The 26,502-nt window shown below is 35.8% G+C and overlaps 1 long non-coding RNA gene across 6 annotated transcripts in view; it reads left to right on the forward strand.

Annotated features, from left to right (window-relative positions):
* The first annotated feature begins 334 nt into the window (after positions 1 to 334).
* LOC113598243 (uncharacterized) overlaps positions 335 to 26,502 on the forward strand; it is a 373,642-nt gene continuing 347,474 nt past the window's right edge. For 2 of the 6 annotated variants that reach the window (XR_008295313.1, XR_008295312.1), the window contains exon 1: positions 336 to 848. This is a non-coding gene — a long non-coding RNA (uncharacterized LOC113598243). Of the gene's footprint in view, positions 849 to 26,502 lie in introns of all 6 variants that reach the window. The other 4 variants (XR_008295315.1, XR_008295317.1, XR_008295316.1 and 1 more) reach the window with 3 other exon arrangements.

Consider the following 26,502-nt stretch of genomic DNA (forward strand, 5'->3'; position numbering starts at 1 on the left):
TTGATCTAATATTCTTTGCACATTCCCTCTCTTGGGCAATAAGCATAGAACAAAGGTGCAGCTTTTTCTGCCCATGGGTCCTGCCCCCAGCTACTTAAATAAACTTACTTAGCTGTATCATACAATGTCTCAAGAATTCTTTCTGACCATTGGGCTCCACAACCGCGAAACAGAACTCCGGAGCCTTACCATTCTTCTCGGGCTCGGCCGAATAAGAGTCTCTGGAAGAGAAGCACCTGGGACACCTGACTCTCACAGAGGCTCTGAGTCTCTTCTCAGCGGTCTAACTCAAACAAACTTTCCCTCACAGCATCCTGACTGCAGTACAAAAATCTCCTGGCTCCAGGAAGATGTCCTGAGGGGCTGAGGCGCCTCTGTACACACAGGCTCTGAAGTCTGGCAAGCCTGAGGGCAGGAGGTACGCAAAGAGGAAAGTTGGCAGGCTTAAGTGCTGTGCAGGGGAAGCCAGGCTCCCTGAGCTTCCCAGACTTGGGAGTGGGTGGGAGTCCAACCCATACTTTTGCCCACAGGCGGATATTGTGAGGAACACAGGAAGTTGAAAAGCACCAATCGCTTCCGAAACAGCTTAATTTATTTGACACCAGATCTCGCGGGATCACGGAGCCAGATCTCACGGGATTACAGAGCCAGATCACGCGGGCTCTGGGAAGTAGTTCTGGGTCTGAGTAGGGTTAGGTGGAATAGGAGACAAAGGGCATGATGGTTATCAGGCAGGCCTCTAGTCGAATAAAGAAAATAGGTTCATATAGGGTCTGAAGTGAACTATTCGCGATATCTCCTTACCGACGGATCCGTGCACAGAAAAGCTGCCCCAGGAAGATGACATGGTAAGCACAGTCAGGCCTCAAGCCAACAGTGGGTGTGGGCTTGGATACTAGTGGGCAGGTGTGCAGGAGTGAACCGCGCAGGCAACAGCTGCTGTGACTCAGTACCAGAGTTTGGGAATTGTGGGATTGGACAGAGCCCCAGTGGGGACTTCTCAGAGATTCGCAAGATTGCCAAGGCCCATCCTGTTCTAGTTGCCAGTTCCCTGAAGCCAGGTCTCAGGAGACATTCGTAGCCTTGCCATCCAGGGTCCAGCAGGAAGTTCCCTGATGACAGACACCTGGGGCACCTTACTCCCACAGGTGCCTTTACTCTCCCCAGGCACAGGGCCGCAAAGGGTCTCACTCAAACCCTCTACATCATAAACCTTTGGCATCATTACTGTAGTTCAGGGAACTCCCAGCTACAGGAAGAGGGGCTGCCGGGCTGGATGTGGCCCATATTCACACAAACCTAGAGGTCCTGGGAACTCGAGGGCAAAAGGCTGGTGAGAAGCAAAGTGCACGTGAGGTAGCCCATCTGTCTCTGGACTGGTCCCAGGGTCTGGACGAGTCACTAGAGAGACCTGTGGGGGAAACAAGAGGCTGCCAGTGTTCTTCTATACATCCTTATTTTTATAATTATGTGGTTGCACTAAACGTAATAGCCCTTAAATTATGTTGTGTGTATCACTCATAAGCTTGATAAAAATGCAGATTTCTGGTTCCCACTAAGACATCTAGACTTACCTAAGATGGGAGATGGCTCATAAAGTTGAATTTTTAACAACAATTTTAGGTTATATGTCTGTTAAGCACTCTTTTGAGGAAAAAAAAAACACTCTGGACTTTTTAACATGTTGGAGTCACCAGTGGACTCTCATTGCTACTGAAGGGTAGCAGAATATGCCACCTGAATGTGTGCCTCTTTGGCATGAGGATTATGTTTGAATAACAAAGATGATTCTGTTTCTGAGTCTGCACTATGACTGTTAACGGCATTTGATAGTAATTTCAGAAATTGAGATCTTCAAAACATTAGTTCCTGAGCATGTGTATTTTATGACAATTTGTGATAAATATGTTTGGGTCTCAGGCTTAAATGCCACGCTCCACCCAAAAAGGCTGTTGGCAGCATTATCAGAAACATATTTCTTATTTTTCCTTACAATTTGTTATCTTACAAGTTATCTGTAAATATGAGTCATGATGTGGGAAACAAATATGATTATTCTTGGTAATACATAAAGCCTTCTTAATAGAAGTAATGCACTTAGTACTGCACTTTCTTTTGTATTGTCTTCCTGTTTATGTGTTTGCATTTAGTTAGATAGCTTTTGGGTTACTATAAACAGATATCTCACTGATAATGACAATGGCAGCCTTGAAATTCTGGCACATTTCCAGTAATTCATCTTAAAGAAGTATTTTATTTCTCTTTTTGCTGAATATTTTCATAATATACTGTTACATCTATTAAGTCTATAAGTCTCGGAACTTCCTTATTTTTTTATTGTTTCAGCTAGAGAAAAAGTACTTTGATATTTGGAAAAAGTTCCACAGGTACATTGCTGAATCATGGCAAGTATTACTATTCACCCAAGAAATGCAGATTACACTAACCATACAGTCTGTTTCTCATTTTTGATATTTTATAAATAGCTGACTTCCTTTTCACTTACTAATGAATGGTACCCTCAAGGGTCCCAAAACAGTTAACATCTTTAAAAAGATGTTAGTATAGAACTCAGAAAATAATGAGCAAATGGTTGAGAGTTACATTTGTTAGAATTGGAGAAAGTGTATGACAATATAGTGGTTTAACAACAACAAAATTCCCCCTAGCAGAACCATTCTTCCATAAACACCTTTGGAGAAAATAATACACAGATGGTCCCTGACTTACAATGGTTTGACTTACAATTTTTCTACTTTATGATGATGCAAAAGTGACATGCATTCAGTAGAAACCATATTTCAAATTTTGAATTTTGATCTTTTCTTGGTTATCAGTATGTTACAATACTCTCTGGTGATGCTGGGCAGAGAACATGAGCCACAGCTCTCTGCAAGCCATGCAATCATAAGGGTAAACAATTGATACACTTGAAACCAACCAGTCTGTACCCCTACAGCTATTCTCTTTCACTTTTAGTACAGTAGTCAATAAATCACATGCAATATTCAATATTTTATTATAAAATAGGCTTTGTGTTCAATGATTTTGTCCAACTATAGGCTAATGTAAGTGTTCTGAACACATCTAAGGTGGGCTATGTTAGGTATATTACATGTATTTTCCAGTTACAGTATTTTCAACTTATGTTAGGCTTATCAACTCATAATTCAAGGAGGATCTGTATAAGATTGAAAGAGACTTATAGTAATGGTAAGTATATTCTAAAAACTGAAATAATACCAAATCTCTTACTTTATATTTTAATTAAAATTTCATTTTAGGGGTGCCTGGGTGGCTCAGTTGTTTAAACATCCGGCTTTGGCTCAGGTTATGATCTCATGGTTCATGAGTTCAAGCCCCCCGTGAGGCTCTTCACTGACAGCATGGAGCCTACTTTGGATCTCTGTCTCCCTTTCTCTGTCCCTCCCCCAACTCACGCTCACTTTCTGTCTCAAAAATAAATAAACATAAAAAGAAAAGACTTCACATTTGTTTTTTTCACTTTAATTATAATCCCTTTTAGGTCAGGTCTTATTTAATGGTTACTAAAATATAAGTTCAGAAAATGTTAGTACTGTTAGGTATTTCAACAAGGGTTGCCATTAATAATTTATGAGAGTAATTTTTCCTTCCATGAAAGATTACTGCAAAAAAAATACATCTCAGAGAAATTAAGATAAATAGTTTTTAAATTATTTTTTCTTGCATTCTAATATTTGACTCTAAAGCTGTCTTAACATTTCACTAGTAATTTTCTCCTAAAATAGAAGCATCAAGAAACTAAGATCTGATTCAAGGAATAAGACAGTTAATCAAAACCAAAAAGAACAAGGTTGTTGTACTGACAGACTACAAAAAAGCGTAAAATCCAATGTGTCCCAGTATAAACCACTATCTCATTTCATTTTTATATTGTTGGGCACACACAATAGAGAGTAAATCAGTTGCGTATCATCTATGTAGTTCAATGTAAAAAGTTCTAGAAAAAATGTGAATTACCCCTTGCTCTATCAATGTAATAAAACTTGTTTTGGATTATGTTGGTTTATAGCTTGCTATTCCATATTTCATGTTTCATATTGTTTCATAACTATTTCATAAACTAATTTAATGATTAAATTATGACTACATTTCATATATTTTGGGAAAATAATTTGCAGTATCATTAGACTTTTTTCTTCCTCCTGTCTTCGAAATGTGTTGAGGTATCACTGAGATATTGTAATTTTTTTTAATAGTTATTTTTGAAAGAGAATGAGAGAGAGAAAGAGAGCACACGAGTGAGGCAGGGAGGGGCAGAGAGAGATTGAGACACAGAATCCGAACAGGCTCCAGGCTCTGAGCTGTCAGCACAGAGCCCAACGTGGAGCTCGAACTCACACACTGTGAGATCATGACCTGAGCTGAAGGCAAATGCTTAACTGACTGAGCCACCCAGGCGCCCCACCATTAAGCTATTATTATTTGCTAGACTGGCATGAACACTTTTATATGAAATTTACTCTGCTCACACAATATTATGGAAGGATTATCATTGGATTTAATCACTGAATAATTGTAGGGACTCGTTCAATGTGATTGACTGTTCTGTAGGGATTGACTCTGTATATTAGGATTGTTTTTTGGTCTTGCTCCATTTTGTGATTTGTGGGCACAGAAACATGTACAAATTGAAGGTAAAGACCAGTGGAGTATTTTAATGTGTGTCTGGACTGAGTATAATAAAGTTAAGACACAGGCATTTGAATTAGGGCATTGCTAATTTACAGGATGTACTGGTCTGTAACTTTGTTTTATTTAAAGACAATCTTAGGACACTATAAATGATATACAGTTGTCAATAATGGTTTATTTATTCCTCCAATTCCTGATACCTTCTATTCTCTTTTCCTTGTTATTATTAGCAGCACATATGATCATTTAACACACTATTTTAATATTAATTTTCCCATTCATTTGGTTGACTTGTTGATTTTGACTATTGGTTGGTTGTTTTCTAGTTGATTACATCTAGAACGTAAGCTCTACGGGGGCCAGGAATTTTGTTTGTTTTGCTGATTGTTGTATTTCTAGCACCTAATAAAGAGATTGCCTCATAGAATTTGTAAAGTATTTGTATTTGTCAAGTTAGTATTCCTAGTATAAATAAATATAACCTGGGAAAGCACATATTTGAAATCTGTTTTAGAAATTAAGACTTAGAAGGGTGTCTGGGTGAGTCAGTTGACTGAGCCTCTGACTTTGGCTCAGGTCATGATCTCGTGGTTCATGAGTTCAAGACACATATTGGGCTCACAGCTGTCAGTGCAGAGCCTGCTTCAGATCTTCTGTCCCCCTTTCTCTCTGCCCCTCCCCACTCATGCTGTATCAAAAATAAATAAAACATTAAAAAAAAGAAATTAAGGCTTATACTTACTATAGATTTATGAAACTTCCAATATGGGGGTTGGCAAACTTCTTTTGTAAAGGATAATAAATATTTTAGATTTTTTAAGATATACAGTCTCAAAAAAAATAGTCTGTCACAACCAATTCAATTGTGTGGTTAGAGCAACAGCAGCTATGAATGATAGATACATAAATCCCTATGCCTGTGTTCTAGTAAAACTTTATTTGTAAAAAGAAGCAGCAGACCCTATTTGGCCTACAGCTTATAGTTTGTTGGCCCTGCAGTAACCACTCAGCAAGCCAGTCAACATTTTTTTTTCCTTTTAGACCCCAAGAGGAGAAATGTGTATAATATCAAAGACTTCTTTGAATGGTCCTAAGCACAGTCTTGAAGTTTTTGACTTCTTTCTAGTGACATGGAAGCCACATTTTAATATGCACAGGAAGAAAAAGCAATCAGACATAATCAAGCTATTGCTATAGCATACTATGTGACAAAATTTTCCCTAAACAAAGTTCAAAGTCACTCAAAGAATGCAGTTATTTATAAACAACTTACTAAAAATGACAGTGGAAATTGCTTTTATTTCTTGAGTATGGCAGAACAGAAGATTGGATATGATAAGCATTGCATAGAAGAATCATATTTATGCTATTTTTGAAATTTAGGACAAGAAAAATAAAGATGTCAGCATGGCTGTTTTTAAAATATTTTAGGTGTTTTTTTGTGAGATTGTATTATATGTTCCCTCCAAAATAACCCCACCCAAAACCCAAGAAAAAACAAAGCAAAACCTTGGCTAACCATGCCTTAAACTTTCACATTGAAAGTCCTTTTTACCCCCAAGCTTTTATTTAAATTCCAATTAGTTAACATACAGTGTAATATTAGATTAGTTTCAGGTGTAGAGTTTAGTGATTCAACATTCCCATACACCTAGTGCTCATCACAAGTGCTCTCCTTAATCCCCATCCCTATTAAACACATCATCCTGCCCACCTCCCCTCTGGTAACCATCAGTTTGTTCTCTATAGTTCAGAGTCTGTTTCTTGGTTTTCCTCTCTCTTTTCCCTCCCACATTTATTTTGTTGTTGTTTCTTAAATCCCACATATGAGTGAAATCATATGGTTTTTGTCTTTCTCTGACTTATTTTGCTTAGCATAATACTCTCTAGCTCCAACTATGTCATTGCAAATGGTAAGATTTCATTCTTTTTTATGGCTGAGTAATATTCCAACACACACACATCTTTATCCATTCATCAGTCATTGGACATTTGGGCTCTTTCCATAATTTGACTATTGTTGATAATGCTGCTATAAACATTAGGGTGCATGTATCCCTTCGAATCAGTATTTTTGCATCCTTTGGGTAAATACCTAGTAGTGCAATTGTTGGATCATAGGGTATTTATTTTTATCTTTTGAGGAACCTCCATACTGTTCTCCATAGTGGCTGTACCAGTTTGCATTTCTACCAGCAGTGCAAGAGGGTTCCCCTGTTTCCGTATCCTCACCAACATCTGTTGCTTCCTGTGTTATTTATTTTAGCTTTTCTGACAGATGTGAGGTGGTATCTCATTGTGGTTTTGATTTGTATTTTCATGGAGATGAGTGATGTTGAGCATCTTTTCATGTGTCTATTGGCCATCTGGATGTCTTCTTTGGGAAAATGTCTATTCATGTCTTCTGCCCATTTTTTAATTGGATTATTTGTTTTTGGGGTACGTTGTATAAATTCCTTATATATTTTGGATACTAATCCTTTATCAGATATGTCATTTGCAAATACCTTCTCCCATTCCATAGATTGCTTTTTAGTTTTCTTGATTATTTCCTTTACTGTGCAGAAGGTTTTAATTTTTATGAAATCCCAGTAGTTTTTGTTTTTGTTTCCCTTGCCTCAATACACATATCTTATAAGAAGTTGCTATGACTGATGTGAAAGAGGTTAGTGCCTGTGTTCTCTTCTAGGATTTTAATGGTTCCCTGTCTCACATTTAGGACTTCAATTCATTTTGAATTTATTTTTGTGTATGGTATAAGAAAGTGGTCCAGTTTCATTCTTTTGCCTGTAGCTGCCCATTTTCCCAGCACCATTTGTTGAAGAGACTGTCTTATTTCCATTGGATATTCTTTCCTGCTTTGTTAAAGATAAACCTTCACATTAAAACTCTTAGTCTTTTTCTGTGTTCATTGATGCAACTTTCTTGAAAGTATAAACTACATTCAGGGTCTCTGTTTCTTTAACTTTCAATCACCTTTCAACATATTATATAATCTGATCCATGGAAAGCACTCATTCTAGTTACAACATCCTTCTCAAAGCTAAATCCAACCATTTTCACCTTCCTTTGCCTTGCTGACCACCTTGAAACCTCTTCACACAACTCATCAAAGGCATTCTTTTGATGTCATTCCCTTTGTTTTGCAGTAATATGAAACATTGTGCCTTGTCATTGTTCATTCAGCAATGAGCAGTATATTAAAATTACTTATCTATTAGGTCGAATCATTTGATAGTAAATTAAACTCCATCATTTCCCTCAGATTGCTCTTCATGATCAGTTCTTGTCATTGTGCTTTCAGATATGGTTTGCTCAGGATTATAGTTTCTCAGTGATAGATCTGAAGTTCACATTGAAAAGTTCAGATTCTGATTCCAGTCTCCCACAATGCCAAGCTTCCTCTACACGGAAACAATAGTTATCCCTCCATTCAACTGTTTTCTGATCCAACAAATGTTTTGAATGCTTCTTACATATTAAATGCTAATGAATACTAAACCCCATACATTGTCCTTTTTGTGGCACTTTCTTGTAGTATAAAGCCATCTGAAACCAATGACAGTGATGTAGTATGAGATTTATACCTAAATATTGAGGAAATGTTGATGGTGGAAGAATACCTGTGGTACATATAATTAGGGAAATTGGAGAAGATAACTTTAGAGCTAAATCTTCAAGGAATTAATGAACAGAGAAGAACAAATTCTTTTCAAGGAACAGAACATTCTGGGTAAAGCTGGAGTACACAGGACACTCAAAGAGAGGATGAGTCTTGTTGGATAGTAATGACAAATATATTGACAGGATTTTGATATTAGGGATGATGGAGGGAATGGTACTGATGCTTACAATAAAATTCATGAAATTTCTAAAATGAGGCTATTTCTGTGCTACCAGGACATTCTTTGCTATTTCAGTCTTCTACTTTTAAGTTTTTGATACACAGTGATTTTAACATCTGTCCTTTTGTGTATGGTAAAACTTCTTGGTTAATGGTTATTTATCCTCCCTGCTCTGCTCTGCTGAGTAATTATTGAGCAAGGAATTCTCATATTCTTTATTTCCTTTAGAGAATATGTATAGCACAGTCCTTCATAGGAGTTGTACAAATGTTTCCTGAATGAAGTAATCTCCCATTCAAATCCACCAGTACAAACAGTACAGACATCTGAAACATCTTAACCTTTGGTCACTATTTATGTATAATTCACTAATACCCAACCAAGTTCATTTTACTTCTCTTTCTTTGAATTTCCCTAATCTAGAAGTAGATACCATGGAAAATTTGCCATTTACCATTAAGAATATCAGGAGCTGCATCCTTATGTACAGAGCACCATGGATGGGCATACTCTAGAAGGATATAATACTCTATCACACAGTACACACAAAGACTTGGTTTTCTGGTTTATAAAAGTCTGGAAAATATGACAAGCTACACTAGAATGATGTGAATGGCATTGCTATTTTGCACCACTGATTGAAAGCCATTATTCATCGATTTTGTTCAATCTGCAAAACTTCTGTGAAGTTCTTTAACAGAAGCATCACTGTTACGTGAGAAGAAGAGTAAGGCTATTATCTTAACAAAGCTTTTGTAGTTGCCATCAGTGTACAAACCTTGAATTTTTATCTTCATTAACTTAGGGGCATGAAATGTAGGCTTTCTTTGCCTTCAAAGAGTCTTCTTTTTTTCTGAGATTTAGTACACACCCCATAATAATTAGAACATGATCATGACTCTTGAGTAATGCTTTTGAAGGGTTGCCATTAAATGAACTTTTTATTTCTGGCCCACACAGCACAGCACAAAATGAGCTTGACGCTGGTGGTAATTATCTAGTGAACTTAGTCATTGTAGAAAGTCAGGCTGGGAAATTTATATTGAAATAACCCTGGTTATCTTTGTGACTGGTTATCTAAGAATATAAGTACTTGTTTTCACCAAATTAATTATAAACAAAATACTTTTTATCGAAGTAAACTTTTAAAGGCATTATGATAGAAATCAAAATAATGCTTACTTCTGGGAGAGACATTGACAAAGGGCATGAGAGAACCTTCTGCAGTGGTAGTATTATATAATCAAATGTAACTTGTGGTTATACAACTGGGTAACTTGTAGGGTTGAGCACTTAAAATTAGAGCTCTTTATACATGTCATTCTATGTATTTTCTACAAGTAAAAAAACTAAAAATTAGAACTAAAAGCGTCATGAATCAAGCATTATTTTTAAACTCTACTACCTAAGGTAATATTTGGCATTGTAAAGATGTAAAAGAGTCACTGATATTTAAGAGCTCATCATATAGAATATAAATATTAAAAGACTTGGATGCCCACTAAGATTTTAAGTGTATCAGAAATATATTATGCCATGCATTTGTAATATTTGAAAGGTTAAAGTTTTATGTAAAAGGGTCATGTTACTAGATGTGGATTTTAAGTTTGTCATTACATTCTTTTTTTTTTTTTTTAATGTTTATTTTTTTGAGAGAGACAGAGCATGAGCAGGGAAGGGGCAGAGAGAGAGGGAGACACAGAATCTGAAGCAGGCTCCAGGATCTGGGCTGTCAGCACAGAACCTGATGCGGGGCTCGAACTCACCCACCATGAACTCATGACCTGAGCCGAAGTCTGGTGTTTAACTGACTGAGCCACCCAGGAGCCCCTACATTCTTGAATAGATTCATATATGTGAGTTGATAACTTCTACTTGCATGTACAAAAGTTGAGGTCATCTGTGGAGCATAGGTAAATGCTTTAGCCATGCACTGTTTATGCTTTTAACCATATCTTTGTTAGAATCATTAACAGCAGACTTTATTTAGTCCTTATAAAAGAGATGATAATTTGGCATGGGTTCTATTTTCCTTTCTTTAACTTTTTAAAAAAAATATTTTAATGTTTATTTTTGAGAGAGAGAGAGAGAGAGAGGGAGAGGGAGAGGGAGAGCACAAGTTGGGGAAGGGCATATAGAGGGAAGGAAACAGAATCTGAAGCAGGCTCCAGGCTCTGAGCTTTTATCACAGAGCCCAATGCAGGGTTCAAACTCCCCAGTAGTGAGATCATGACCTGAGCCAAAGTTGGACGCTTAACTGACTGAGCCACGCAGACATCTTTCCTGTCTTTAACTTAAAAAGGGCCATATATACCTTCTCCACATGGTTGTTTTACATTGAGTGCAACATTTGTAGTTAAAAAACAAAAACAAACAAAAAACTTTATCAAAGACCTCACCAAAGTTACTTCACATTATTCAGGTACAAACATCTCTTTTTTCCTTAGTTGAAGTTTACCTCCATCACTGTGAAGAATTAAGTATTTCTTCTGTCTTATTTTTTTTTCCCATAAAGATTTTGTTTAACCTTGACTGTATAACACTTCTCAGGCTTTTCTGACCTTCCTTACTCAGGCATATATTGCTGTTACCTATCAATTGTGAGCTCTGTGAAAGACATAATCATATCTTTATACTCTCGAAAGGTTGTAGTACATCCTTAAATTCAACAACTGATTGAAAACTATTTGTTTCAAAGTCAGATGCTTTTAGATAATACTTGTTTTAACACTTTTTAAACTAGGATGTTCTCAATTATTCTTACTAGGGTATGTAACAGCAGTCATATAACTGAGCTGGCAAGGGCTCTCTACTAACCCTTTGGTTACAGGGTCCTTTGAGCCTGTGGACTGACAAGAAAGGTGAAACTATTTACCTACTTTTCCCTTTCTGCTAAACCCTCAAAGTGGTTTTTCAAAGACTGCCTTCCCCCCACCAAGTACCACTAGAGCTTAATGCTTTAATCTTTCCTCTTTTTCTATGATAAATGTATTTCCATCCAAATCCTGCCTTAGTATTTCCCATCCCCACCTATGGAAAAAAGTCCCTCCTTTGATTAAAGCTATTTCTTCCACCTCTGTCTTCTCTGAGACTTTCCTCCCATATTTACATATTTTTTTCCAATATCTTCAATGTCCCTTTTCCTCCACGCATATATGTGATCATGCTCTGTCCTCAAACTTAAAATTGCTCCTACATTAGGCTTCTCTTTATAATTTACCACACATGCTTCTACAAGAATAGTCGAAACCAGGAATGAATAAACTTAAAGTGTGTGCAGTCAACATTTTAGCCATTGCAGGCCAGAGTTGCTGCACCTACTCAACTCAAGGAGCTGCAGCATGATTATTTTTCCTCTCTTCCTATTCTTCACTGCCACCCAAGTCCAACCATTTATTTTCTCTACCCTGATTACTACAGTAGTCTTCCTGAATCCTATATCTCTTTGAAGAGATTTTTTTCAGTGTCCAATGTCTCCCTCTTTAGTTTTTACTTAACATTGACAAGGATATATGTGTAAATTGTTAACATTATGTAAATCTATGCTTAGAATTATTTAATGGATTGTCCTTGAGAATGAAATACTAACTCAATCCAGTGCGGGGAGTGAGATGGAGGAAGGGTGACATTTCTGATCTTATCCCCTATACCTCTTTAATCTGTTCTTTGTGGGGTGCCTGGACAACTCAGTTGGTTAAGCTTCTGACCTCGGCTCAAGTCATGATCTCAAGGTTCATGAGTTCGAGCCCTGCATCAGGCTCTGTGCTGACAGCTCGGGCTGGAGCCTGCTTTGGATTCTGTCTCCCTCTCTCTCTGCCCCTCCCCCACTCATGCTCTGTCTCTCTCTCAAAAATAAACATTAAGAAAAATTTAATCTGGTCTTTGTACTCTAGACAGAATAACCTTTCTAAAAAGTACATTGGCCTATGCCATTTTCCAACATCTACATATGTCTTATTGGGACCATTCTAATTTGGCCCTGCTTATCTCTCAATCTCACTCCTTTCTTGTACTTTTTGCTGCTATATTCGCATTTCCTCAGAACCATGGTTTTGCCACCACTCATAGATTTCTAGGTTCCATTTCCCTGACTGCCTTATATCAGGGTCTTTGTATAAACCTCTTACTCTGCTTGAAATATTCCTTCTTCATTTTCTCTAACCTACCTCCTCTCCCTCAATGTCCACATCCTTTTTCTTTGTATAAGCTTTCCCTGAACTATCAAGACTATTATGTATACCTCATATATTATTATATCACCCTTCACTTTCCTTTGTCATCTATATTGTAAGCATCTGCTTATTGGTCTGTATACTTCTCTGGACATTAAGTTCCAAGAGTACAAAAGCTATGACTTATTCTTAATTACATATCCAAAGCCTATTACATAGTAACTGATTAACAAATGTATAAGATAAATGAATAAATGAATAATTACAGTGATGATGATGAGAGATAATAGAACATTATAAATATTTCAGGAAGAAGCTGTCTTCAAACTGCCTTTTCTCCTACTTGATAGAGTAAAAGATTTTATAGATTGAGTTAACAAACATGAACTATTTAGTGACCATTAAACTCAGTATAGAATTTATAAAAATATTTCAAGCACTTTGTAGCTCAAAATGTATTGTTTTACAGTATAGCTTTTTTCATGTAATCTTATAGATGTTTTTAGAACCATCTTCACTATCTTCCTAATTTTCCTTATGGATTTCTCAATAGTTGAATGGGATATGGACAGTTTAAAAATACAGAAGAGGGGAGACTGGATGGCTCAGTTGGTTAAGCATCTGACTCTTGATTTCAGCTCAGGTCATGATCTCACAGTTCATGAGATCAAGCCCTATATATCAGGCTCTGTGCTGACAGCATGGAGTCTGCTTGGGATTCTCTCTCTCTCCTCTCTCTGCCCCTCCCCTGTGCAGGTTCATTCTCTCTCTCTCTCTCTCTCTCTCTCTCTCTCTCTCTCTCTCAAAATAAATAAATAAACTTAAAAAAATACAGAAGAATCTTCCCAGAATGGAAAAGTGATATGAAAAGGAAATGGAAAAGATTCATAAAGAAGTAGAGAATTCAGAATTTATGTAGTGTCATATTGTAAGGTTTAACATCAAAGCCAAAAAACTGGTATTGATACAGTTCTCTATTTTGTAGTACAATTATTTGAATGTCACCAGAGTATACAAAAGAAAATAAGAAAATACAGTTCAGATCCATTTGTTGGATAATTTTCAGGTAACATCAATAAAGCAGGCATGTATATTTATATATACTTATTTAATTATCAGAGAAGTCAATTAAATGTTGCTTAATTTTTATAAGTCTATTAATGAGTTAATTCTAAAGGATACTATGTCTGTCTCTAAAATTTCTTTTGGCCAACAAATGTGCAAAGATTAAAAGAAGGCATAGATTCCCTCGCTTTGCTACATATCAAGTATGAAGTTAAATATACACACGTGCACACATGCAAGCAGACACTCATATAAAGAGATTTTACTGTTTCGTTTCAAGGAACATGCTGCTCACTTTTTTATGCTTGGAAAATAGCTACAATATATCTTCCTTGCTTTTTCTAGACTTGAAGTATTTGAAAACAAGCACTCCACTTCGCTTTTTACCCAGGTCTTCCTTTTTGTTTTCAACTCATTTTCTCATTTCTGAGAGCAACAGAGCTAAGTGAGAGTGGATTATAAGCATGTCAATAAAACATGAATACGCAGATTGAAAAGTGATTGTCATCTGTATGCATGATTAGCTGACTAAAAAAGTTACCAGTCACTGGTTAAGGCTCTAAAATAACAAGAAATAATTCACTGATCTAGAAAGGCATTTAGATGATCTGTATTTTCCCCATCGTCTCATTTAATGTTTCAGGATGAAATGGCAATGAGAATAGTACAAAGGAAAAAAAAAATGTGGTCTAGAGTGACAGGATAATCAGTGTGCTGTATGTCAGGAAGTCTGCTTCAGAGACTGGCTTTCATAATGTTGAGGAAGGAATATATAATTATAATCATCTGAGTATCCAAAAATACCAAACCCATGACAACAGGCACATATTATGTCTAACCAGGTATCCAAGGAATTAGTAAAAGGCAATAATACTGATTTACCAAACTTAATCCTGTATTAACTCTCTGTTAGAGATTATTTTATTTATTAGAATGGTAACATGAAGATGTAGATCATTACTTTCTAGAGTCTTAGATAAGTTGTCATGTTTCCTATATGTGGAATATAGGAACATACCATAGCATGAAAAAAATAGGAGGAATGACTGCTTAGGGAGGTTTCCTCTGACTCTTCCCCAAAATGGCAGTCTGGCAAGCAACGAGAAAAACATTTGAGTAGATTATAAAGGTAAAAATAGGGAAATGAACAAACACAAGCAATGAATTCACATAAGAGAAAAAGGTTTTGCCTGAAATTAGAGCATAGTGGTATTTCACAGGAAAATGACTGAAATTTCAGAATAACCAAAGGAACCAAACACATGGCTGAAGATGTGATATAAATGATCCTCCATGGGTGCCTGGGTGACTCAGTCGACTTCTACTCCGGTCGTGATCTTGCAGTCTATGAGTTCAAGCCCCACGTTGGGCTCTGTGCTGACAGCTCTGAGCCTGGAGCCTGCTTGGGATTGTGTCCCCCTCTTTTTCTGCCCCTCCCCTGCTTGCACTCTGTCTCTCTCTCCTTCTCAAAAATAAATAATAAAACACTAAAAGAAATTAAAACGATCCTCCATGCATACAACCAAATCTTAGAAGGGTAATCCAGATGGCCAAGATCTTGATTATCTAATAGAAATAAATGAATACTATATATTTGGATGTAGGTGGCAATTTAAGCACAGAGTTCCTGTTAATTAATTTTATTTATATTTAGATTTTGTTTTGGTCAAAGGAGGGTTTGTCCATATTTTATTTGTTTGTTTTAGGTAAGCTTCATGCCCAACATGGGGCTTGAATCCACAATCCTGAGATCAAGAGTTTTCATGATCTACCAACTTACTGAGCCAGCCAGGTGCCCCAGGTTTGTCCATATTTTAGACAATCTCAAATATTCTGGGAGAAAGGGAATATCCTAGGAAACTTTGGTCCTGGGGGATGTCTGTAACCATGCCTGTTGATTACAGAATAAGATAGTTTATTTCCCAAACCAGCACGATCTGTGAGAAGCACCTAGAAGAAAATTCTAAGAATTTCTAGATGGCTTTAGAACATCTACCATGGCATGAATTCTCTGCCTACAGTTTACTTCTAGGCAGGAGCCAGACCCCCTGCTATGATGCCTCTAAATTACATGCGGCATATATCAATCTCTGCAGTGGTTAAATTGAATCCCTTACTTACTAGACTTGAGTTGAAGCAGATACTTCACATTTCTCTCCCTGGGTAGAGGAGGTGAGGGGGATTACAACAGAGATTTCTCCACGAATAATCTCATAGCATCTCCTTTTCACCCTACACTTTAACTGGCCAGGTGGCACATCGATGTGGACTGGTTTTTGCCATTTCCTTTGGTAAATTCTGTAGTTTGGTTGAACATCATAACATTGATAAGAGCATCTTTCTCGTATTGGATGAAATTACAATTATTCATTATAGTTTGGTTGGGTATAGGATTACTAGATGAGAACTAATAATCCTTGAGAATAGTTATCCTTCAGTATATCCTTAAAAATTAATAATTCTTTGGGCGCCTGGGTGGCTCAGTTGGTTAAGTGTCCAACTTCAGCTCAGGTCATGATCTCATGGTTTCAGAGTTCGAGCCCCACGTTGGGCTCTGTGCTGACAGCTCAGAACCTGGAGCCTGCTTCAGATTCTGTGTTTCCCTGTGTCCCTGCCTGTCCCCCATTCGCACTATGTCTGTCTGTCTCTCTTTCAAAAATAAATATTTAAAAAAAATTAGTTCTTGAGAAATGTGAAACAATTGCTTTTTTTCATTTCTATCTAACTTCCAGTATTGTCATTAGGCCCTTGCCACATTATAGAACCCGTGTGATTGTTATTTTTATATTTATCTTTCCTCTGTATCTTATTTTGCAAGCTTTTAAACTTGTCTGCTTTATAATTCTTTTTTAGGAAATTTTTTTTTAAAGTTTATTTATTTAGGGGCACCTGGGTGGCTCAGTCGGTTAAGCGTCTGACTTCGGCTCAGGTTATGATCTCGCGGTCCATGAGTTTGAGCCCCGCATCGGGCTCTGTGCTGACCGCTCAGAGCCTGGAGCCTGTTTCAGATTCTATGTCTCTCTCTCTCTCTCTGACCCTCCCCCGTTCATGCTTTGTCTCTCTCTGTCTCAAAAATAAATAAACGTTAAAAATTTTTTTTAATAAAAAAAATAAAGTTTATTTATTTTGAGAGAGACAGAGACAGTGCAACTGGGGGAGGGGCAGAAAGAGAGAGAGAGAGAGAGAGAGAGAGAGAGAGAGAGAGAGAGAGAGAATCCCAAATAGGCTCTGCACCACCAGCACAGTGCCCAATGTGGGGCTTGAAACCACGAAGCCATGAGTTCGTAACCTGAGCCGAAACCAAGAGTTAGACGCTTATCTGACTGAGCTACCCAGGCGCCCTTATGCTTTGTAGTTCTTTAAAGTAAATATTATGTTCCTGAGTATAGGTAGTCTTTTCTTCTATTTCAGTTTGAAATTTAATTATGGAATTTTATTTATCATCCTCTCCCTTAGATTTATTTTCTTCTCATAAAGACTCTTAATTAAGTGTCAAGACTTAAAGGTCAGTGCTGTAGGTTTCTATTCTATTTCCATCTCCTTTTTTGTTTTAATTTCTAGATTTTTTCTTCAAACTTATCATCCTATCTTCTGAGCTTTAAAAGCTTGCTCCCATGTTCGTTTATTTTTTTAAATTTCAAAATACTTTCTTACTTTGTGAATATTTTTTCTTTTTTAAAAAATGGATTCACATTGTTTTCTTTCTCAATGGAAATTGTTTTTTTTTGACTTTTTTCTATTATCTGCATTTTCTTTGTCTTCTTTTTTTTTTTAATTTTTGTTTATTAGTTCTGAGTATTTTTCACAGTAAAGGCTTTCCTCAGCAGTCTGATGACCATTGACCATTATAATTCATATTTGACAGAGAGGCACTTAAAAATATGTTTGGAAATCCTATCTATGGGTGGAGTTTACATTTTAGTTTTCTTCCCTATAGGTTGGCTGGGCATTTGTTGTAGAAAATTCAAATCTTAGTTTCTGAAATTTCCAAAATTTTTCCAGAGAGCCAGAATGGAATATTCCTGACTTCAATTATTTGAGAGCCAAGATGAGGAAGAGTGTTGAGAATCTGACTACTCAAGAATATAGATTTTTCATTTAATATCTTTCTTTTATAGCCCTAACTTTTATGCCTAATTCTGGACATATTCTGGTCACTTTCTTCATAGAGTAATCCTCTGTGATAGGGTAGAACAGGGATCTGGTCCAATTTAACTAGACATTTCAAAATTTTCAGCCAATCCTTTGTTTCCATTCACATTCCATACACATGTTTGTTCTACACACACTTTCTGAATGTCTCTGAATTCTTCAGCCCACATTTTCTTGATTCTCATTAACTTCTTTCTATGTAATGGAGACTATTTCAGCTTTCTATGTACTCCTGAATTAGTTACGGACTCCTTCATTTGCTTTGGAACATTTGTTATTGTCTTTCGTTAGCAATTATCTTTCCTATTTTTCTTGCCCTTGACTGTACATCATTTTCTCCTTTAATATGATGTTTAGGAGGTAGTTTAGTGGAGGGAGGAGGTAGAACGTAGATTGATGTATGTTCTCAGTCCACCATGTATATGTGGGCAAACCCATCTGTATTAGTTTTCTAAGGCCACCATTAAAAAATACCACAGACTGGTGGCACAAGCAACAGAAATTTATTTACTCACTGTTCTGGAAGCTAGAAATCTGAGATAAAAATGTCATTAGGATTGATTTTTCTGAGGTCTCTGTCCTTGGCTTGCAGATGGCTGTCTTCTCCTCCTTGTGTCTTTACATGGTCTTTTCTCTGTATCTGTGTCCTAATCTCCTCTTCTTATAACCACTTGTATTGGATTAGGGCCAACCCTAATGACCTTTTACTTTAATTACCTCTTTAAGAATCCCATCTTAAAGTATAATCACATTCTGAGGGACTGGGGGCTAGGACTTTGATATATGAATTTGAGAGAAAAAATTCTGCCCATAGCACCATCTAGGCTAGAATTAAGAATGATTTAAAAAAAAAAAAAAAAAGGCAAGAGAATGTTACCAAGATGTGTTAAGACTCTTGGCAGCAGATACCAGTACCACAGAGAGGGAATAGGAAGGTCAAGACAGATGGGTTGGACAGAGTCACAGAAGGATATGATGCAGGGGAATACTATATATGATTAATCTTATGCATGTACAAAGCACAGCACTAAAAGTTCTTGGAAACAAAAAATTGGGGCCAAGAGATCTAAGTACAAATAATCAAGGTCAGTCCTATAGGCAAAAATATAGCATTACAGTAGTAATACAGGTGAATAGAGAATCCCCAAAAGAACTCATTTATCGATTTATAAAACAGTGATCACTATCAGCACTGGAGAATAATGTTAGAGCAGAAGAAAGACTGACTTGATTTTGTCATGGAAGGTTTGTTGTTTAGCTGCTTACATTTTCAACAACCAACAAAACAGAATCTGTAAGAGGATTTTTTAGGGACTATGAAGTTAAGAAAGGCATGGAAGACTATTAGATCAGTTATCCTAAGTAGTTAATGTTATAAGACACTGTTTAATTATATTAAGCTTGCAATGGTGGCTCCTTAAATAGATTTAGGTTAAGGGGTAGCATATTGAATCTTCTTAAGTATAATATGCCACCATAGTCCTAACTTTTGTTAGAATATTTTTTCTCTTTGGCTTATCTCCAATTGATGAATCATATCTTTGTTTATCACAGAAAAACAAATGTTCCATGTCTGTGGTAAGTTATAACCTATTTCTATAGCAGCATCAGCTGCATATGCCTTCCAGTCATTAAAATGATGCTTCGCCAATGCAGTCTAAACTGTAATTCCATTATTCTATTTTTCCAAACTAAGGACTAGCAACACAGAATACACACCTTTTCTTTGCTACCATCTGCAATACCTTACCTCCTGTTAGGAAAAAAAAAAAAAAAAAAAGAAAGAAAGAAAGAACAGAATGCTTATTAAAATGAACTAAAGAACCTAATGGGCAGTGAGATGCTTATATAAGTGTCAGAGCTGACAAGTAAATGTAGCGAAGGCTGCCAAAAATCAGAGTTACAATTACTTAATGAATATTTTGATTGTCTAGCTATGGATAAACCTGTAAAATTGCACAAGGTGCCTTAGGAAACCAAGTGCTGGCCCTTTCATTAATCAGAAGAATGCCCAAGTCTAAATATTGACTGGTGATTTGCTTTCTTCTCTTGGAAGACCTCAGGAGAATGGTGCTATAAAGAAAGAAAGCCAAATTCACAAAATCTGGGCCTTGGAGTAAATATGAAATGAGAATGAAGTCCTTTCTGAGTATTAAAAATCAATCCTTGTGCTAAAAATTAATTATCTGTCTCCTATAAAAGCAAAATGTCAAGACTTAGCTTTTTCACACATTTGCCATTAATTACACTTTTAAGTGATATATATGCTCTGAAATCCTAGTCATTCAATTATAATTTGGAAGTAATACTTACCAAGATTAAATTAATCTGGTTATATTTTTTATGTATATGTTATACATGTTTCATCATTTTAAACTATACAAATACTTATGCATCCTCAAATAGTTTTCCAAATGAATATATGTTTGAGGTGTTGAAGCTATTTTGCCCACATGAAAATACATGTAAATATTCAATAAATTATAAGTACTTCTTCAAATTTATATTAGATGGAAAGTCATGATATAATGTGTTAAACAGTATATTTCAGTAGCTGAATATATTATTCATTCAGATTTTAAGATGATACTGAGACACTATGTTTTTAAAACTTTTTAAATACATTTTTTGTCAAGGACAGTACAGTTTCCCTTGCTTATTGACTATTCATTGACATTTGTAGAATTGGAAATATAACTTTTATACTGCAAATCAGAATTTGTTTGTTGTGTAGTATTGTTATAAAACTTATATTGATATTGAATAAATTACTACATGTAGATAACTTATCAAAAGTAAATAAAAGCAAGACATTTAAAATGAGACTTTGAATTGAAAATTGCTTCAGGCTACTAGAATATAGAAAAGCCTGGGAAAATTTGCCTGAAAAGCACTCTTTCTTTCTTTGCTTTCTTGGAAGCAAAGATTCTGTAGCTCAAAGGGCAGAGAGACACTTTACCTTGACCATTCTCAGATGCAAAGCAAAGTTATAAAATTTGTCTTCTATAGTCTTTATACTATGACTCTTCTTTCATGACAATATTTTGGCAGTTAGAAAACAATAACTCAAAAAATTTAGCAAGCAGACAGCTCACTAAAAATCTTGAAGTCTGGGCTCTACCCCAAACATATGGAATTGAAATCAATAATATGTTGGGAAGGAGAGGAGAGAAATGCAGCAAGCTTTAATATATTTAACTAGATAGCTCTGAAACATACCAGAGTTTGAGAATCATTGTTCAGACACTCTGATCTTTCCTCTTTTTTCTTTATCATACCTGACATCCCATCCCAGGATCATCTAAGATCCCTAATCACTCACTGCCGTTCCGAGTACTATTACTTTCCTCCTATGTGACTGATACTTACTCCTTGTACCTCATCCCTTAAATTCAACATCATAGTTTCCTCAAATCAACAATTACCTAATCCTCTAAACTAATAAACTAGAGGACCTTTCCCAGTTCTGGCTTACTTCCAAATGTCTTAAAAGAATAATTTTCTGCCCATAGAAAATCCAATGTGGTGATTAATTGGTGGACAATTTAGACTGGAAGGAATAGTAAAAAAAGCTTTATTTTAAGCCATCAGATAATACATGTTAGGTCTCTTAGGATCTTATGGTCTATTTCAAATATTATACACTAATATTTATTCTGCCTATATTAGCTCTATCTTATTTCAAACAACCCTGAAGGTATAAAGAACCATGCTTAAAGAAAAATAAGAATTCTGCAGTAGGAATTTAGAGTCGAATAGGTTTTATAAGACAATTGGGTTTGTAAAATAAGGGTAATTATTCACCTACTTCATGAAGTTTTAGGGGTTAAAATGAATTAATATAAACTCAGCAACTAGATAATGTCACATTTTATGTGACTATTCTTTACTGTAGAAATTCTCGAGAAATTTTTAATACCCTAATGTGCATTGTAACTAAGTAGGGCATAGGATATGCACCATTTTCCAAATATATCCAAGGAGATTGCAGAATTTGGACTGCTTTTTGGAGAAATACATTCTAGAAAAGGTCTAATATGACCCTTCTGTCCCACATAGATATTACCTGATCTACATAGTTCAGAAAACATCACTCTGTGAAGTGAAAACTACATTAATCAACTTAAACTGAAGGAGAAACAGTTTGCTTATGTCTCTTGTCTCTATTCCATTAATAATCATTGGATTTCAAGACTTAACTGTTACAATGTAATTTAGAGACTCAGACAGCATTTAAACACTGGAGGTTTGAAGAATATGACTTTTTTAATTCAAGTTTTTATTTTAATTCCAATTAGTTAAAATACAGTATTATATTAGTTTCAGGTGTACAATTGTAATTTGACACTTCCATACATCACCCTGTACTCATCATGGCAAGTGCACTCTTTATCCCCATCATCTATTTAATCCATTCCCCCAACCCCTCCACTCTGGTAACCTTCACATTGTTTTCTTTAATTAAGAGTCTGCTTTTTGCTTTTCCTCTTTCTCTTATTTTTCTTCCCTTTGCTTGTTTGTTTTTCATAAATTCCACTTGTGAGTGAAATCATGGTACTTGTCTTTCTCTGACGGACTTATTTCACTTAACATTATACTCTAGCTCCATCCAAGCCATTCCAAGTGACAAGATTTTGAGAACGTGACTTTTCAATATTTTATTTATTGATCACTGTGTTCCAGTGTTAAATCTTCCACAAAAGAAAGATAATCCCGTTGTCCTGTCACTGCCTAATGAAAATCCCTGATGCTTGTTCAAATTATTTTGTGCTGATCTTCATTTAACAGTAATTTTATAGCTGACAGTTTAATTTATCTGGAATGCTATGTGATGAATATTGGTTCCATTTATCAAATTTCTGTTCCTCTTTTATAGGACACATAGTAGGGATATAGTTTTCTGACGACTCGAAGTAAGGCATCGTCATGTGATTTATCTTGAAATGTGATATGAGATGTGTGTCACTAACCAGAACTTGAAGAAATGATGTATAGGTTATCATATCCCTTCCTCCTGCCATAGACTAGCAACTTTTCAAATAGTGCAGTATACACAGGTCTGTTTCCCCAATATGAATGACAAATATACCTCTATTGGTTGAGTTACTGAAATATTAAGCTTACTTTTACCACAGCATAACAGAGCCTATCCTGATTAATGGTAATTTGATATTGCAAAAAAGGTATTTTTGAAAGTTGCTAAAATTCATGTTGTCCTGCCATTGCATTTTTCATTTATCCATTTGGTTAAGCGATAAAATCAGCTTTCTGAACTTCCAGCCTAAGAACTAGACTCTGAAATTAGTTAAAATTCTAGCAAGTTCAGATTTCCGTATCTGAGCAGCCAAACATCAGGTTCTCCTAGTTAATCATTATCCTAGTTAGTTACATATTTTCCATTTCTAAAGTATTATACATATAGCCATTTTTTTAACATTTATTTATTTTTGAGAGACAGAGAGAGACAGCGTGAGCAGGGCAGGGGCAGAGAAAGAGGGAGACACAGAATCTGAAACAGGCTCCAAGCTCTGACCTGTCAGCACAGAGCCTGACGTGGAGCTCAAATTCATGAACCGTGAGATCATGACCTGAGCAGAAGCTGGACGCTTAACCGACTAAGCCACCCAGGTGCCCTACATATATCCATTTTTAAATCCATTTTTAACTTATATAGTCATTCAACATATAATATGCATTTTGTACTAGTCCTTGTAATAGGAGGTGCTCTATAATGCTGAATAACCTAGAATAGTGGTTTTTAAGCATTTTGTTCTTGACTCTCTTAAAAATTGTTGAACGCCCCAAAGAGTTTCATATGTGAGTTACTGCATCAAATACATAATATATTCAAAATTAAAACTGAGAACATTAATGTTTCATTTTGAGATAATTCTAGAATCATATGCAGTTTTAAGAAATAATGCCAAAAGTTTTGCCAAATACTGACAAATAATGCCAAAAGTAGTTTATATGTTTCTAGGAATTTATCCATTTTTTCCAGATTCCCCAATTTGTTGGCATATAGTTCCTCATAATATTCTCTTATTGTTTGTAGTTCTGTGGTACTGGTTGTGATCTCTCCTCATTCATTCATGACTTTATTCATTTGGGTCCTTTTTTCTTTTTGATAAATCTGGCTAGGGGTTATCAATTTTGTTAATTCTTTCAAAGAACCAGCTCCCAGTTTTGTGGTCTGTGTGTGTTTTTTTTTTTTTTATTTCAATATCATTGATTTCTGTTCTAATCTTTATTATTTCCCTTATTCTGCTGGTTTTGGGCTTTATTTGCTGCTCATTTTCCAGCTTCTTTAGGTGTGAGGTTACGTTGTGTATTTGAGACATTTCTTACTTCTTTAGGAAGGTCTGGATTGCTATGTACCTCCCGCTTATGACTGCCTTTGCTGCATCCCCAAAATTTTGGACTGTCGTGTTTCCACTTTCATTGGCTTCTCTGTACTTTTTTATTTCCTCTTTAATATCTTGGTTAACTGATTTATTCCTTAGTAGGATGTTCTTTAATCTCTAAGTATTTGTGGTCTTTCCAATTTTTTTCTTGTGGTTGATTTCGAGTTTCATAGTGTTGTGGTCTGAAAATACACATGGTATGATCTCGATATTTTTGTACTTGTTGAGGGATGATTTGTGACCTAGTATGTGATCTGTTCTGGAGAATGTTCCATGTGTATGTGGAAAGAATGTGTATTCTTCTCCTTTAGGATGAAATGTTCTGAATATATCTGTTAAGTCCATCTAGTCCAGTGTGTCATTCAAAGTCTTTGTTTCCTTGTTGACTTTCTGCTTAGATGATCTTTCCATTGTTTTAAGTGGGGTGTTAAAGTCCCCTACTATTATTGTATTATTATCAATGAGTTTCTTTTTGTTTGTGATTAATTTATATATTTGGATTATTCCAAGTTGGTGGCATAAACAGTTATGATTGTTAGGTCTTCTTGGTGGATAGACACCTTAATTATGATATAATGCTTTTCTTCATCTATTGTTACAGTCTTTGTTTTAAAGTCTAGTTGTCTGATATAAGTATGGCTACTCTGGCTTTCTTTTGATGCCCATTAGCATGATAGATGGCTTTCTATCCCCTTGCAATTTTCAGGTGGGGGTGTGCTAAATGGGTGATGGGCATTAAGGAGGGCACTTGTTGGGATGAGCGCCAAGTGCTATATGTAAGTGATGAATCACTAAATTCTGTTCCTGAAACCATTACTACACTATATGTTAACTAACTTGGATTTAAATAAAAAAATAAATAATAAATATTAACCCTTAAATAAAGAAGAAATTATACCAATGGTGTGTGTATCCTTTCTCCACTTTCCTCTGATGGTAACAACTTGACAAAATGATAATACAATATCATACCCAGGATATGGACATTAATACAATCAAGGCATAGAACATTTCCAACAGCACAAGGATCCTTCATTTGTCCTTTTTATGGCTACACCTACTCTCCATCTACCCCCCCCCCACTTCCACTTTAATTCCTGAAAACCATTAACCTGTTCCCTATTTCTATAATTTTGACATTTCAAGAATGTTGTATAAGTGTAATTATACAATATGGCAATGCAATTATACAATATGCATTTGGGGTTTGGCTTTTTTCACTCAGCATAATGCTCTAAAGGTTGATTCAGGCTGTCATATTATCAAGAATTATCTTTTTTTATTTTTTGATTTATTGCTGAATTATATGAATGTGCCACTGTAACCACTTACCTACTAATGGGCATCTTTGTTTTCTTTTTTCCAGTACTGGTCCACTGTGAAAAATGTTGCTATGAACATTCAGATATAGGTTTTCATGTGAACATAAGTTTTCATTTCTCTGGAGTAAATGTCCTGTTTCATATGGTGATTGCATAATTATTTATTTTTCTTTTTTTTCTGTTCTTTAAAGATTTATTGGGTTAAAATTTACATATCATAAAAATTTCCCATTTTAAATGAATAGTATGAGGATTTTTATTAAATCTGTAACAATTCTGCAACCATTTTCACAGTTGAGTTTTAAAATCCTTTCATCACCCCTCCAAAATCCCCATGTGTAGTTTGCAATCAATACCCAGTCACATTCTCCCCACCTCCTGCAACCACTGACCCACTTTCTATCTCTACAGTTTTTCCTTTTCTGGAAATTTCATATCATTTTGAATCATCTGTGTCTTTCATGGCTGGTTTCTTTCACTTAGCATAATACCTTTGAGTTTCATCCATGCTGTTGCATATTCAGGGGTTCATTCCCTTTTATTGCTGACTAAATACTCCATTGAATGGATATTCCCTACTTTGTGTATCTGTTCATCAGTTGATGGATATTTGGTTTGTTTCCAGTTTTTGACTGGGAACAATGAGTAATGTTGTTATGAATACTTGTGCAAGTCTTATGTGGACATATGTTTCCATCTCTCTTCAGTAGATACCTAGGAATGGAATTGCTGGGTAGAATGGAAAATGTGTATTTACCTTTTTAAGAAACTGTGTGCCTATTTTCCAAAGTGGTTGCAAGACTTTACATTCCTGCCAGCAATGCAGAAGAGTTTCTTCACATTCTCACCAACGTTTGGTATTGAT

The sequence above is a fragment of the Acinonyx jubatus genome, chromosome C1 (genome assembly GCF_027475565.1).
Source record: "Acinonyx jubatus isolate Ajub_Pintada_27869175 chromosome C1, VMU_Ajub_asm_v1.0, whole genome shotgun sequence".
Taxonomy (NCBI): domain Eukaryota; kingdom Metazoa; phylum Chordata; class Mammalia; order Carnivora; family Felidae; genus Acinonyx; species Acinonyx jubatus.